General features: G+C 51.4%; 1 protein-coding gene and 2 pseudogenes across 1 annotated transcript in view; all 3 read right to left on the bottom strand.

Annotated features, from left to right (window-relative positions):
* The window catches only part of ATCAY (ATCAY, caytaxin), a 41,622-nt gene extending 35,996 nt beyond the window's left edge, over positions 1-5,626 (bottom strand). Inside the window, exons 1-2 of the mRNA XM_025368026.1 lie at positions 5,542-5,626; positions 4,487-4,585 (exon numbers count right to left, since the gene is read on the bottom strand). The gene's annotated coding sequence lies outside the window, so the exon portion shown is untranslated. The remainder of the gene's footprint in view (positions 1-4,486; positions 4,586-5,541) is intronic.
* A 3,820-nt stretch (positions 5,627-9,446) lies between these two features.
* On the bottom strand, positions 9,447-11,624 carry LOC112612814 (annotated as a pseudogene).
* A 552-nt stretch (positions 11,625-12,176) lies between these two features.
* Positions 12,177-13,008, bottom strand: part of LOC112612812 — a 3,676-nt pseudogene continuing 2,844 nt past the window's right edge.

The raw sequence follows: 13,008 nt of genomic DNA, 5'->3' as shown, positions 1-13,008 counted from the left end.
GCCTCAGCCTCCCGAGTAGCTGGGACTACAGGCGCCCGCCACCTCGCCCGGCTAGTTTTTTGTATTTTTTAGTAGAGATGGGGTTTCACCGTGTTAGCCAGGATGGTCTCGATCTCCTGACCTCGTGATCCACCCGTCTTGGCCTCCCAGAGTGCTGGGATTACAGGCTTGAGCCACCGCACCCGGCCGGCCAACACTTCTTATTGAACCATCACCCAGTCCCATGAGGTTCCCCTGTTTTACAGATGAGAAAACGGAGGCACAGAAAGCTTAGGATGCACAGTGGGGTTCAGAGTTTGAACGTGGGTGAGAGGCTGAGCCTTCGGATACAAGCCCTGCTCCCTTGGAAACTCTGAAATCTACCTTCTCCAGGGTAAGCCATGACCCAAATAGACTTATGCTCCCTCTTGGACCTTGGACCTCAACTAGAAAGCAAGAAATCCAAATCATCATTCATACTAAAGTGTGAATGGCTGATATACTTCAGCTTCCCTGCTGGGAATGCCAAGTTCAAAGAGAATCCAGTAGGCTTAACCCATCACTATCTGCCATCTCTACCAGGCCACCTGTCCTGCCCCTCTGTCCTCCCTCAAGCAAGTCCAAGTGACCTGATCCCAGGGCTCACAAAGACAGTGTGGAAAGAGACTGGGGTTAGAAAGGAGACCCTCATCTTTACTAACCACAAAATGTCACTTTATTTATTTATTTATTTATTTAGAGACGGGGTCTTTCTCTGTCACCCAGGCTGGAGTGCAGTGGTGTGATCCCGGCTCACTACAGCCTCCAACTCCTGGGATCAAGCGATCCTCCTGCCTTAGCCTCCCAAGTAGCTGAGACCATGGGCATGTGCCACCATGTCTGGCTAATTTTTCTGATCTTGCTATGTCACCCAGGCTGGTCTTGAACTTATGGGCTCAGGTGATCCTCCCACCTCAGCCTCCCAAAGCACTGGGATTACAGGCGTGAGCCACTGCACCACCCCACTGCCCACAGCAGTATTGTTTTTCTTGTTCTAAGGAGCTCACTGGGCAGGGGGAAGCAGTCTAGGTGGGGGCCAGGATCAGAGCTGCCAGGTGAGACTGAGTTCTGGTCTGCTCTGGGGCATGATGGACTCTCAGATCATCTCCCTCTCTGGGTCTCAGTTTCCCCTTCTGTGAACAAGAGTTGAATTAGAGATGACCTCTATGATACCTTTTGGATATAACATACCGGCATTTTATGACTCAACCAACCCCATCTGTTTTGTGCTTTGAAACCAGTGCTTTGCACCTGTGGGCAATTCTGCCACCCCTCCTGCAAGGGGACACTTGGCATCATCTAGAGGCACTTTTCTCACAACTGAGGGAAAGGAGTGCCCCCTGGGGCAGGCCAGGGGTGCTGCTCAGTACCCTACAGTGCCCAGGATGGCCTCCCATGACCAAGAATGACTGGGCCCCAAATATCCATAGATCCAAGGTGGAGAAATCTCGTCTTATAGGCAATAGTCATTTCTGTGTGCATTCCCGTGTTTGCAAAAGGATTTCAGGCCCGTGTCCGGCAGTCATTACAGAGCATGGTACACTCCATTACCTCCGTGTGTCCTCTCAACAGTTCCTGAGTAGCAAGATACACTTTTTTTTTTTTTTTTTTTTTTTGAGACGGAGTCTCGCTCTGTCACCCAGGCTGGAGTGCAGTGGTGCGATCTTGGCTCACTGCAACCTCCACCTCCTGAGTAGCTGGGGCTACAGGTGCGTGCCACCATGCCCAGCTAATTTTTGTATTTTTAGTAGAGGCAGGATTTCACTATATTGGCCAGGCAGGTCTCGAACTCCTGACCTAGTGATCCGCCTGCCTCCCAAAGTGCTGGGATTACAGGCGTGAGCCATTGCACCTGGCCGCTAGATCCACTTTTTAAATAATCTGGGGGCTGGGTGCAGTGGTGCATGCCTGGAATCTCAGCACTTTGGGCAGATCGCTTGAGATCAGGGGTTCAAGACCAGCCTGGGCAACATAGCAAGACCCCATCTCTCCAAAAATTTACAAAAACTAACCAAGCATGATGGTGGGTGCCTGAGGTCCCAGCTATTCAGGAGGCTGAGGTGGGAGGATTGCTTGAGCCCAGGAGGTCGAGGCTGCAGTGAGGTATGATCATGCCACTGCATTCCAGCCTGAGCAACAGAGTGAGGTTCTATTTCAAAAAATAAAATAATAGGCCGGGCGCGGTGGCTCAAGCCTGTAATCCCAGCACTTTGGGAGGCCGAGACGGGCGGATCACGAGGTCAGGAGATCGAGACCATCCTGGCTAACACGGTGAAACCCCGTCTCTACTAAAAAATACAAAAAACTAGCCGGGCGAAGTGGCGGGCGCCTGTAGTCCTAGCTACTCGGGAGGCTGAGGCAGGAGAATGGCGTGAACCCGGGAGGCGGAGCTTGCAGTGAGCTGAGATCCGGCCACCGCACTCCAGCCTGGGCGACAGAGCCAGACTCAGTCTCAAAAAAAAAAAATAAATAAAAAATAAAAAAAATAAAATAAAATAATAAAATAAAATATAAGGCATCTGGCGGGTGCAGTGGCTCACACCTGTAATCTCCAGCACTTTGGGAGGCTGAGATAGGGGGATTGCTTGAGCCCAGAAGGTCAAGACCAGCCTGGGCAACATAGCAAGACCCCATCTCTAAAAAAAAATAAATACAAAAATTAACCAAACATGGTGCTGGGTGCCTGGTGCCTGAGCTCCTAGCTATTCAGGAGGCTGAGGTGAGAGGACTGCTTGAGCCCAGGAGGTCAAGGCTGCAGTGAGCTTTGATCGTGCTGCTGCATTCCAGCCTGAGCAACAGAGCAAGGTTCTATTTCAAACAATAAAATAAAATAAGGCATCTGGCTGGTGCAGTGGCTCACACCTGTAATCCCCAGCACTTTAGGAGGCTAAGATAGGAGGATCGCTTCAGCCCAGATGGTCAAGACCAGCCTGGGCAACATAGCAAGACTCCATCTCTAAAAAAAATAATAATAATACAAAAACCAAACATGGTGCTGGGTGCCTGGTGCCTGAGGTCCTAGCTGTTCAGGAGGCTGAGATGAGAGGACTGCTTGAGCCCAGGAGGTCGAGGCTGCAGTGAGCTTTGATCGTGTTGCTGCATTCCAGCCTGAGCAACAGAGACCCTATTTCAAAATAAATAAATAAATAAATAAAGCATCTGGCTGGGGGCAGTGGCTCACACGTGTAATCCCAGCACTTCGGGAGGATCGCTTGCGCACAGGAGGTCAAGACCAGCCGGGGCAAGATAGCAAGACCCTGTCTCAAAAAAACAAATACATAAAGCATCTAAGGCCCCCAACTCGCATGGCGTCCTGACTGCCTCTCTGCGGAGTAGGTTACCTGCAGCCCCCCAGCCTTAGATACCGGCTTTACCTCGGGGACGGTGGATTACAGGAAGGACCCAGAGGCAGCCTCAGTCAGATGAGGAAGTAGGGGGAGGGGACGGCTAAAACTAGACCCTCCCCCGTACAGGCTGAGCGTTTCTCACTCGATTCTCTGTCCTCAATGTCGTCATTCATTCTTGGAGGAGGGACAGTAACACGCAGCAGGGAAAAAAAAAAAAAAAAAAAATCCCTCCTGGATGCTATGGGGTGAGGGGCGGGGGTGGCAGCTGCCAGCCAGGCCCTTCCCGCGACGGTAAGTTCTCCTCGGCAGTAGAAACGCGTTTGCTTTCCGGAGGAAGGGGGTCTTCGCCTCTGCCTTCCTTATACAGAGCTGGGTGTGACCTCAGCCCCCAGGAACACTTCCCCCAGCCCCGCCCCCGACCCCCACCCCCTGCCAGCTGCGGCCACAGGCGTTGACTCCACAGTCTTCTAAGGATGGGGTGTGGTGGGTCCTCAGTGGGCCCCGGACACTCCTGCACTCAGATCCTGGCTTCGCATTTGGAGACGGCCAAAGGAAGACAGTGACATCAAGGAACCAGAGTGAAGCTCTCATTTGAGCCCTGAAGTCTGATTACTAGCAAATCACATACGAGTTCCGATAAGGAGGAGGCATCTGTGTCTTAAACCATAAACCACCCCCTTCCTCCCCACCCCACAGGCAAGCCATTATCGACATACTTAATTTTTTTTTTTTTTTCCCCAAATCGGCAGCTGGTGGCCTTCCCAGCGTTATAAATAGGAAATACACAGGGCTAGGATGGGTCTATTTCAACGTCCCAGAGAGAAGCCGAGGTTTTCATCCGCCCAAGCTCTCAGCGTGTCCTGAAAATGGTGCACTTATCTGCCTTCCAGCGGAACGGTGCGCGCGGAAGGTAAACTGTGTTGCCGGGCGCAGCTCGGGGAACGGTTTTCCCTGCTACCGGGAACACGGATGTGAGGGCCTTCACGGAGTCACAAGACCGTGGCTCTCTGCTCCCACCCGCCCCATCTGCTGGAAAGGGATTTAGAGGCGGCAAAAGGCTGCCGGATAAACCTTCCAGGGAGACGGTTTATCCTGGGCGAAGGGGAGATGCGCGCACTCACCTCTGCAGCTGAGACAGCCTCTCCTCCTTACTGGCAAACAAAGGCGAGCCCTGCCCGGGTGCAGCTGGGCATCGCTCACGCTCCCCAGGCCTTCAGAGCCTGGGAGGAAGAGGATGCTCGCAGGGACGGCTTCTGCATCCGAGGAAGGTCACCCAGGGCGACGTGGCCAGCGCCTGCCAGCTCTTTTGTGCAGGGGTGGGTGGGGTGCAGGGTTAGCGGTGGGCTCCCCCTCGCGGGGCTGCGGCTGCGCCCGCTCTCATCGCCACCCGCCTGCGCGCCCTGCCTCGGAGGTAGCTGCTTCTTCCCAGCTCACGGCTGGCAGAGGCTCGGCTTCCCGAAGACAGTTAATTTATGCTGCTTTTGTGTGCAGGGAGGAGGGGGTGGGGGGTGGCGGCCTGACCGAAAGGCACAGCCCCCTGCCAGAATCCGGTCCTCTCCATTGGCTGACAGACAAGTATCTCCGAAAGCCACGCCAGGGGCAGAGGTAGAAATCATTTTCTGATGGCGCATCACAGATTTAAAAACAAAACAACGGACAAATAAATAAATAAATGGCGAGATGGCCTCATTCCTTAGAGAACGGGGGTGGGGAGGGCTGAGGAAGGTCCTCTGGGCACTTCTCCTTGCAAAGGGAGCAGGGGTGAGGGGTGGCATCCCCCCAAAAAGTCTGTGCAGGCAAAGAAATGACTGTCCCCAGGCCGGGTGCCATGGCTCACGTCTGTAATCCCAGCACTTTGGGAGGCCGAGGAGGGAGGATCACCTGAGGACAGGAGTTCGATACCAGCCTGGCCAACGTGGTGAAGCCCCGTCTCTACTAAAAAGACAAAAATGAGCCGGGCGTGGTGGCGGACGCCTGTAATTCCAGCTACTCGGGAGGCTGAGGCAGGAGAATCGCTTGAACCCGGGAGGCGGAGGTTGCAGTGAGCCGAGATGGCGCCACTGCACTGCAGCCTGGGAGGCAGAGGGAGATTCTGTCTCAAAAAAAAAAAAAAAAGAAAGAAAGAAATGACTGTGCCCAGGTCACCATGTTGTGGGTCTATTAGATGGTCACTTACAGTGGATGGAGCCTCATGCCCGAAACAGGGCTGGGTGGCAGCCTGTTTATCAGGCACACTGTCTCTGCAAGGCTGCTGTGGGAACGGCGCCCCCTGCAGTTGTGCGCCGGCGTGGCCTCGCCCTGGAGGAATTCAAGGAGACAGTGAAGACGGTAGAGTGGAGAGTGCAGGCCCTGCAGTCAGACTGGAAGTGAGTTTGAACTCTAGCGCAGCCACTCTCCAGCTGGTGGACCAGGGGATGTGAATGATCTTACCTGCGGGTCTCAGTTTTCCTCATCTGTGAAATGGAGCCCCTATGGCTTTTTCACATTATGAGATAAAGCATAGACAGCACTAAACACAGTGCTGGGGCACAAGAAAAGCTCTCTATGTGTTTGTTTCGCTCTGTTGCCCAGGCTGGAGTACAGTGGTGTGACCTCGGCTCACTGCAACCTCCGACTCCCAGGTTCAAGTGATTCTCCTGCCTCAGCCTCCAAAGTAGCTGGGATTACAGGTGCACACCACCACGCCTGGCTAATTTTTGTATTTTTAGCAGAGACGGGGTTTCACCATGTTGGCCAGGCTGGTCTTGAACTCCTGACCTCAGGTGATCTGCCCACCTCGGCCTCCCAAACGGTTGGGATTACAGGCGTGAGCCACTGCGCCCGGCCAGAATATACATTTTCGAAGAGCAGAGGCTCAGTTGGTCTTATTCACCGCACATTCTCCGCACAAAGTAGCAACTCCTGGTGCAAAGCTGTTCAGGAAACGCAGGCAGAGTGCATGAAGGCTGGCTCCCTTCATGACATTCAATGACACCCCACCTAGGCTGTCAGCCTTACCCACTGCATGGGGGTCTGCACCCCTCCAAGGCATGAAGGCAACCTGCCCACAGCAGAGGCAGAAAGCCCAGATGGGGAAACAGAGACCCCAGAGACTTTGGCACACAGCTGGGCTTCACATCTCCTGGCTGGAGAAAGCGGAGGTCTTGTAAGAGACACTTGTGTTAACTGAGGGGTGGATTCGGTTAGTCCCTGTGCTGGGCACTGGGCACAAGATGTGAGTAATTCCCATTACTCATGGTCCTCTCCTTACTGGCAAACAAAGGCAAGCCCTGCCCGGGTGCAGCGGGCATCTCTCAGGCTCCCCAGGCCTCCAGAGCATCGGTGGAAGAGGATGCTGGTAGGGGTGGATTCTGCCTCTGAGGAAGGTTGCAAGTGCCTGCTACCTCTTTTGTGCATGGGTGGGGTGCGGAGTTAGTGATGGGCTCCCCTGCGTGGGGCTGCGGCTGTGGCCCCTCTTGTCATCACCCGCCTGTGCGCCTTCCCTCTGAGGTATCTGCTTCTTCTCAGCTCACGGCCGGCAAAGGCGCAGCTTCCCTAAGACAGTTAATTCATGCTGTTTTTGTGTGCAGGATTGGGAATTCTCTTAGAATGCCCATTCAGTTGAGGCCAGGCAGGTAATCCCAGCACTTTGGGAGGCCACTCACACCTGTAATCCCAGCATTTTGGGAGGCCAAGGCGGGCGGATAACTTGACATTGGGAGTTTGAGACCAGCCTGGACAATCTGCTGAAACCCTGTCTCTACTAAAAATACAAAACTTGGTCGGACATGGTGGTGGGTACCTGTAATTCCAGCTACTTGAGAGACTGAGGCAGGAGAATCGCTTGAACCCGGTAGGTGGAGGTTGCAGTGAGCCCAGATCAAGCCACAGCACTCCAGGTGGGGTGACAGAGTGAGACTCCATCTCAAAAAACAAAACAAAACAAAAGAATTCCCATTCAGTTGAGAGAAACAGAATGGGACAAGAGTCTGGGCCCATCTAGAGACATCTTTGGAGTGGTGCAGGTTGGGGGACCCTCGGGGAGGTTTCCTGGTGGGGCACAGGGAAGGTGACTGTATGAGTGAGACCCCTGAGGAGTGAGTGGAGTTAGAGGAATAAAAAAGAGGGAGGGAGGCATATTCTGGACAGACAGGCCTGCCCAGACTGGCATTTAAAGAGCCACAGCTCCTCCCTAGTCCACCAAGGCCATGGGAGCTGTCCATGGTGCTAGAGCCAACACCAAGAAGCCACAGCGTGTGACCTGAGCTCGGTTCCCTGTCTGTTTTTTTTTTTTTTTTCCCTTTGAGACAGAGTCTGGCTCTATCACCCAGGCTGGAGTACAGTGGTGCAATCTCGGCTCACTGCAACCTTCGCCTCCCGGGTTCAAGCGATTCTTCCGCCTCAGTCTCCCGAGTAGCTGGGATTACAGGCACCCACCACTACGCCAGGCTAATTTTTGTATTTTTAGTAGAAATGGGGTTTCACCATGTTGGCCAGCCTGGTCTCGAACTCCTGACCTCAGGTGATATGCCTACCTTGGTCTCCCAAAGTGCTAGGATTACAGGTGTGAGCCACTGCACCTGACCCTGTTTCCATTTAATTTAAAAATGGAAAAATTTTAATTTAGTTTAATTGTTTTGAGACAGGGTCTTGCTCTGTAGCCCAGGCTGGATTACAGGAGTGTGATCATGGCTTACTGCAGCCTCAACCTCCTGGGCTCAAGCGATCCTCCTATCTCAGCCTCCCTGGTAGTTGGGACTACAGGTGTATGCCATCACGCCTGGTTAATTTTTAAAATTTTTGTAGAGATGGGTCTTGCTATTTTGCCCAGGCATACGTACCACACCCAGTGGGTGTGGATATCTTTAGGAGCCATTATTGTGCTGGCCATCCCTGAGGAACTAGTTTGGAAAGGCACAAAAGGGCTAGATTTTGTAAGATCTCGAAACTTTTCTGAAGGTGAGCACGTAGAAAATGTTCTTGTGGGCCGGGTGCAGTGACTCACACCTGTAATCCCAGCACTTTCGGAAGCTGAGGCGGGTGGATCGCTTGAGGCCGGCAGTTTGAGACCAGCCTGGCCAACACGGCGAAACCCCGTCTCTACTAAAAATACAAAGATTAGCTAGGCGGGGTGGTGGTCCCTGTAATCCCAGCTACTTGGGAGGCTGAGGCAGGAGAATCACTTAAACCCAGGAGGCAGAGGTTGCAGTGAGCCGAGATTGTGCTACTGCACTCCAGTCTGGGTGACAAAGCAAGACTCTGTCTCAATCTAAAAAAAACAAAAAACAAAAAACAAAAAAACCCACAAACATTTATATATATATAAAATCTGCAGTCTTGGCTCTTTCTTTTCATTCTTTTAACATAACTATATATATACTATATAAATAATACTTTTATAACAATGCCCACATATAGCCCCACAGCCACCCACCTGCGCATACTCACACGCTACACACTTTTCTTTACCTAGTTATTAATACATCCTGGAGATCACTTCAACCAGCATCTAAAGCTAATCTTGATTCTGTTTTACAGCTGCATATACTAAATTCTACAGTTTCTTCAACCAGCCCATCTTATGGGTGGAGTTTGTGACGTTTCCAGACTTGTTTTTTACTTTGTTTTTAAGATAGGGTCTCACGATGTTGCCCAGGCTGGTCTCAAAACTCTTGGCCTCAAGCAATCCTCCCACCTTGGCCTCCCAAAATGCTGTGATTACAAGCATGAGACACTGAAGCTGGCCTTAGTTTTCATTTTTGTTTTTGTTTTTGTTTGTCTGTTTGTTTGTTTGAGACAAGGTCTTGCTTTGTTGCTGAGACTGGAGTGCAGTGGTACAATCCCAGCTCACTGGAGCCTCAACCTCTGGGGTTTAAGTGATCCTCCCACCTCAGCCTCCCATGTAGCTGGGACCACAGGCGCACACCACCATACCCAGCTAATTTTCTTTTCTTTTCTTTCTTTTCTTTTCTTTTTTCTTTTCTTCTTTCTTTCTTTCTCTCTCTCTCTCCCTCCCTCTTTCTTTCTTTCTTTCTTTCTTTCTTTCTTTCTTTCTTTCTTTCTTTCTTTCTTTCTTTCTTTCTTTCTACAAGAGCACAAATCCACGTTTATTTATTGATTTTTCATTAGTTTAAATCCTTGAGGGGTACAGCATCACTCGGACTCTGTGTCCAATGGCCTTAGCAGGAAGATTGCTTCGGAATTTGGCACAAACCATGCCACTGTTTCCATGGGCCCGAGTTACCTTTCCCCAAATGACTCTGGTTTTATTTGGTTTGCCACCAGGAGTCACTGTGTTGTTCTTTGCTTTGTATCCATAAGCGCATCTCTTGCCCAAATAGAATTCTGTTTCATCTCGGGCATAAACACCTTCAATTTTAAGAAGAGCTGTGTGTCCCTTTGGTTTTGGAGACCTCGCTTATAGCCGGCAAAAATGGCCTTGGACCACAGGCTTCCAGATATAGTTCCTTTTGGAAGTCCCGTTCCCAACAGGTCTCCACAGGAGCCAAGATGGCGGGAAGAGCCGGCCTTCCTTCCTTCCTTCCTTCCTTCCTTCCTTCCTTCTTTGTTTCGAGATGGATTCTCCCTATGTTGCTTATGCTACTCTTAAACTCCCAGGCCCAAATAAGCCTCCTATCTTGGCCTCCCAAAGTTCTGTGATTGCAGGTGTGAGCCACAGTGCCTAGCCACAAAAATCTTCAATAAAATTATAGCAAACATATATAGTACTTGGCACCATGTGTTGCTTTGCATATGTTTTTGTTTATCTGTCCCTTTGCCACCTGTAATGTAAGCTTCATGTGAGATGAGAGATCCACAATTTTGTATCTTTAACCTCTAGACCTGTGGCTCTCACCTGGCGGGAGCGGGGGGATTGATCCTGCCCCCAGCAGACACCAGGCGATTTCTGGGGACATTTGTGATTGTTGCGACTGGGGGATACTGCTGTTATGGAGTGGGTGGAGGCCAGGGACGCTGCTCAGCACCCTGCAGTGCCCAGGAAGGCCCCAATCCACAGAACAATCTGGTCCCAATGTCCACAGTACTGAGCAGGAAAAATTCTGCCCTAAAAGAATGCCTGATACAGGCCGGGCGGGGTGGCTCACGCCTATAATCTCAGCACTTTGGGAGGCCAAAGTGGGTGGTCAGGAGGTCAGAAGTTCGAGACCAGCCCGGTCAACATGGTGAAACCCCATCTCTACTAAAAATACAAAAATTAGCTGGGTATGCTGGCACACGCCTGTGGTCCCAGCTACTTGGGAAGCTGAGGCAGGAGAATCGCTTGCGCCTGGGAGTGAGCTGAGATCGCGCCACTGCACTCCAGCCTGGGCGACAGAGTGAGACTCCATCTCAAAAAAAAAAAAAACTCCTAAGTGGCTGGGACTCCAGGCACACGCCACCACACCTGGCTAACTTTTGTATTTTTTGTAGAGATGGGGTCTCCCTGTGTTGCCCAGACTGGTCTCAAACTCCTGGGCTCAAGCGATCCTCCTGCCTTGGCCTCCGAAGTAGCTGGGGTTACTGCTGTGAGCCACTATGCCTGGCCCGTTTCTACTTCTGAAAGCTTTTTTTTTGTTTCTTTTGTTTTGTTTTGTTTTTTGAGACAGAGTTTCACTCTTTCACCCAGGTTGGAGTGCAGTGGCTTGATCTCAGCTCACTGCAACCTCCGCCCTCTGGATTGAAGCGGTTCGCCTGCCTCAGCCTCCTGAGCAGCTGGGATTATAGGCACCTACCACCATGCCCAGCTAATTTTTTTGTATTTTTAGTAGAGATGGGTTTCACCATGTTAGCCAGGCTGGTCTCGAACTCCCAACCTCGGCCTCCCAAAGTGCTGGGATTACAGGTATGAGCCACTGCCTTCTGAAGGCTATTATGGGAACTAGATTACATTTTGCATGGAAAGCATTTAGCACAATCCTTGTAGTACATAAGAGAAAAAATGCAAGCCCGAGAAAACACTACAACAGATCCTTTGTAAAGAGATGCAGCCTTCGTTACCTAATTAGAATGGCAGGGACTTGGAGAGAGGCCATGTGCAATTAATTACCTTGTTGAACTTTAGCCAGGGCATGGCAGGGGGAGCTGCATTGGCCAGACCCACCAGACCATTCCTGGTGGCCACACATGGTCATGGAGATACAGATGGAAGAGTGCCATCCGCTAAATCACCAAATGTGGCTTCCCGCAGCACCCTGGGCTCTCCGTGGAGCCTGTCCAAGAATTAGTAGTCCTGTACCTGCTGAATGCACTCCTTACTTTAATGCTCTCGTAATACTCCATTGTCAAAAAGCCAACTGATTTGAAAGACTTCAACAAAGCAAAAGTTCATAGATGCCCAAGACCCAAGACTTCCTTTTTGTTTGTTTCGTTTTGTTTTGAGACCGAGTCTCACTCTCTCACCTGGGCTGGAGTGCAATGGCACGATCTCAGCTCAGTGCAACATCTGCCTCCCAGGTTCAAGCAATTCTCCTGCCTTGGCCTCCTGAGTAGCTGGAACTACAGTCACCCACCACCTCGCCTGGCTAATTTTTGTATTTTTTAATAGAGACAGGGTTTCACCATGCTGACCAGGCTGGTCTTGAACTCGTGACCTCAGGTGATCCACCCACCTCAGCCTCCCAAAGTGCTGGGATTACAGGCAGGCGCCCGACCCCTTTTATGTGTTTTTTATTGTTTTTTTTGTTTTTGTTTTTGTTTTTGGAGACAGGGGGTTTGGCTCTGTCACCCAGGCTGGAGTGCAATGGTGTGATCTTGGCTCACTGCAACCTCTGCCTCCTGGGTTCAAGTGATCCTCCCGCCTCAACTTCCTGAGGCACCTGCTACCACGCCCATCTAACAGAAGCCCACGATGATACTTTTTGGAGTCTAGTGTTCAAAGTGGGCATCTTAGTCTGTTCAGGGTGCTACAACAAAGTACCATAGACTGGGCCGGGCGCAGTGGCTCACGCCTATAATCTCAGCACTTTGGAAGATGGAGGCGGGTGGATCACCTGAGCTCAGGAGTTTGACACCAGCCTGGCCAACATGGTGAAACCCCGTCTCTACTAAAAATGCAAAAATTAGCCGGGTGTGCTGGCGTGCGTTTATAATCCCAGCTACTCGGGAGGCTGAGGTCGGAGGATCACCAAAGCCTGGGAGGCGGAGGTTGCAGTGAGCTGAGATTGTGCTATTGCACTCCAGCCTGGGCGACAGAGCAAGATTCCATCTCATAACAAAACAAAACAAACAAACAAACAAATAAACAAAAAAACTGCCTAGTGGCTGGAGGGAAAGGCTTAGGCAGAAGCCCTGTTACTTTACGAGGGGCCCTTCAGAAGTTGCTGGGCTCAGTAGGTTCCTAGTCGTGTTTGAGAGTGAGCCTTGGCCGGGCGCGGTGGCTCAAGCCTGTAATCCCAGCACTTTGGGAGGCCGAGACGGGCGGATCACAATGTCAGGAGATCAAGACCATCCTGGCTAACACAGTGAAACCCCGTCTCTACTAAAAAATGCAAAAAAACTAGCCGGGCGGGTTGGCGGGCGCCTGTAGTCCCAGCTACTGGGGAGGCTGAGGTAGGAGAATGGCGTAAACCCGGGAGGCGGAGCTTGCAGTGAGCTGAGATCCGGCCACTGCACCCCAGCCTGGGCAACAGAGCAAGACTCCGTCTCAAAAAAAAAAAAAAAGAGA

Source organism: Theropithecus gelada, chromosome 19, assembly GCF_003255815.1.
Source record: "Theropithecus gelada isolate Dixy chromosome 19, Tgel_1.0, whole genome shotgun sequence".
NCBI classification, from domain to species: Eukaryota; Metazoa; Chordata; class Mammalia; order Primates; family Cercopithecidae; genus Theropithecus; species Theropithecus gelada.
This window is presented reverse-complemented; position numbering and strand designations above follow the sequence as displayed.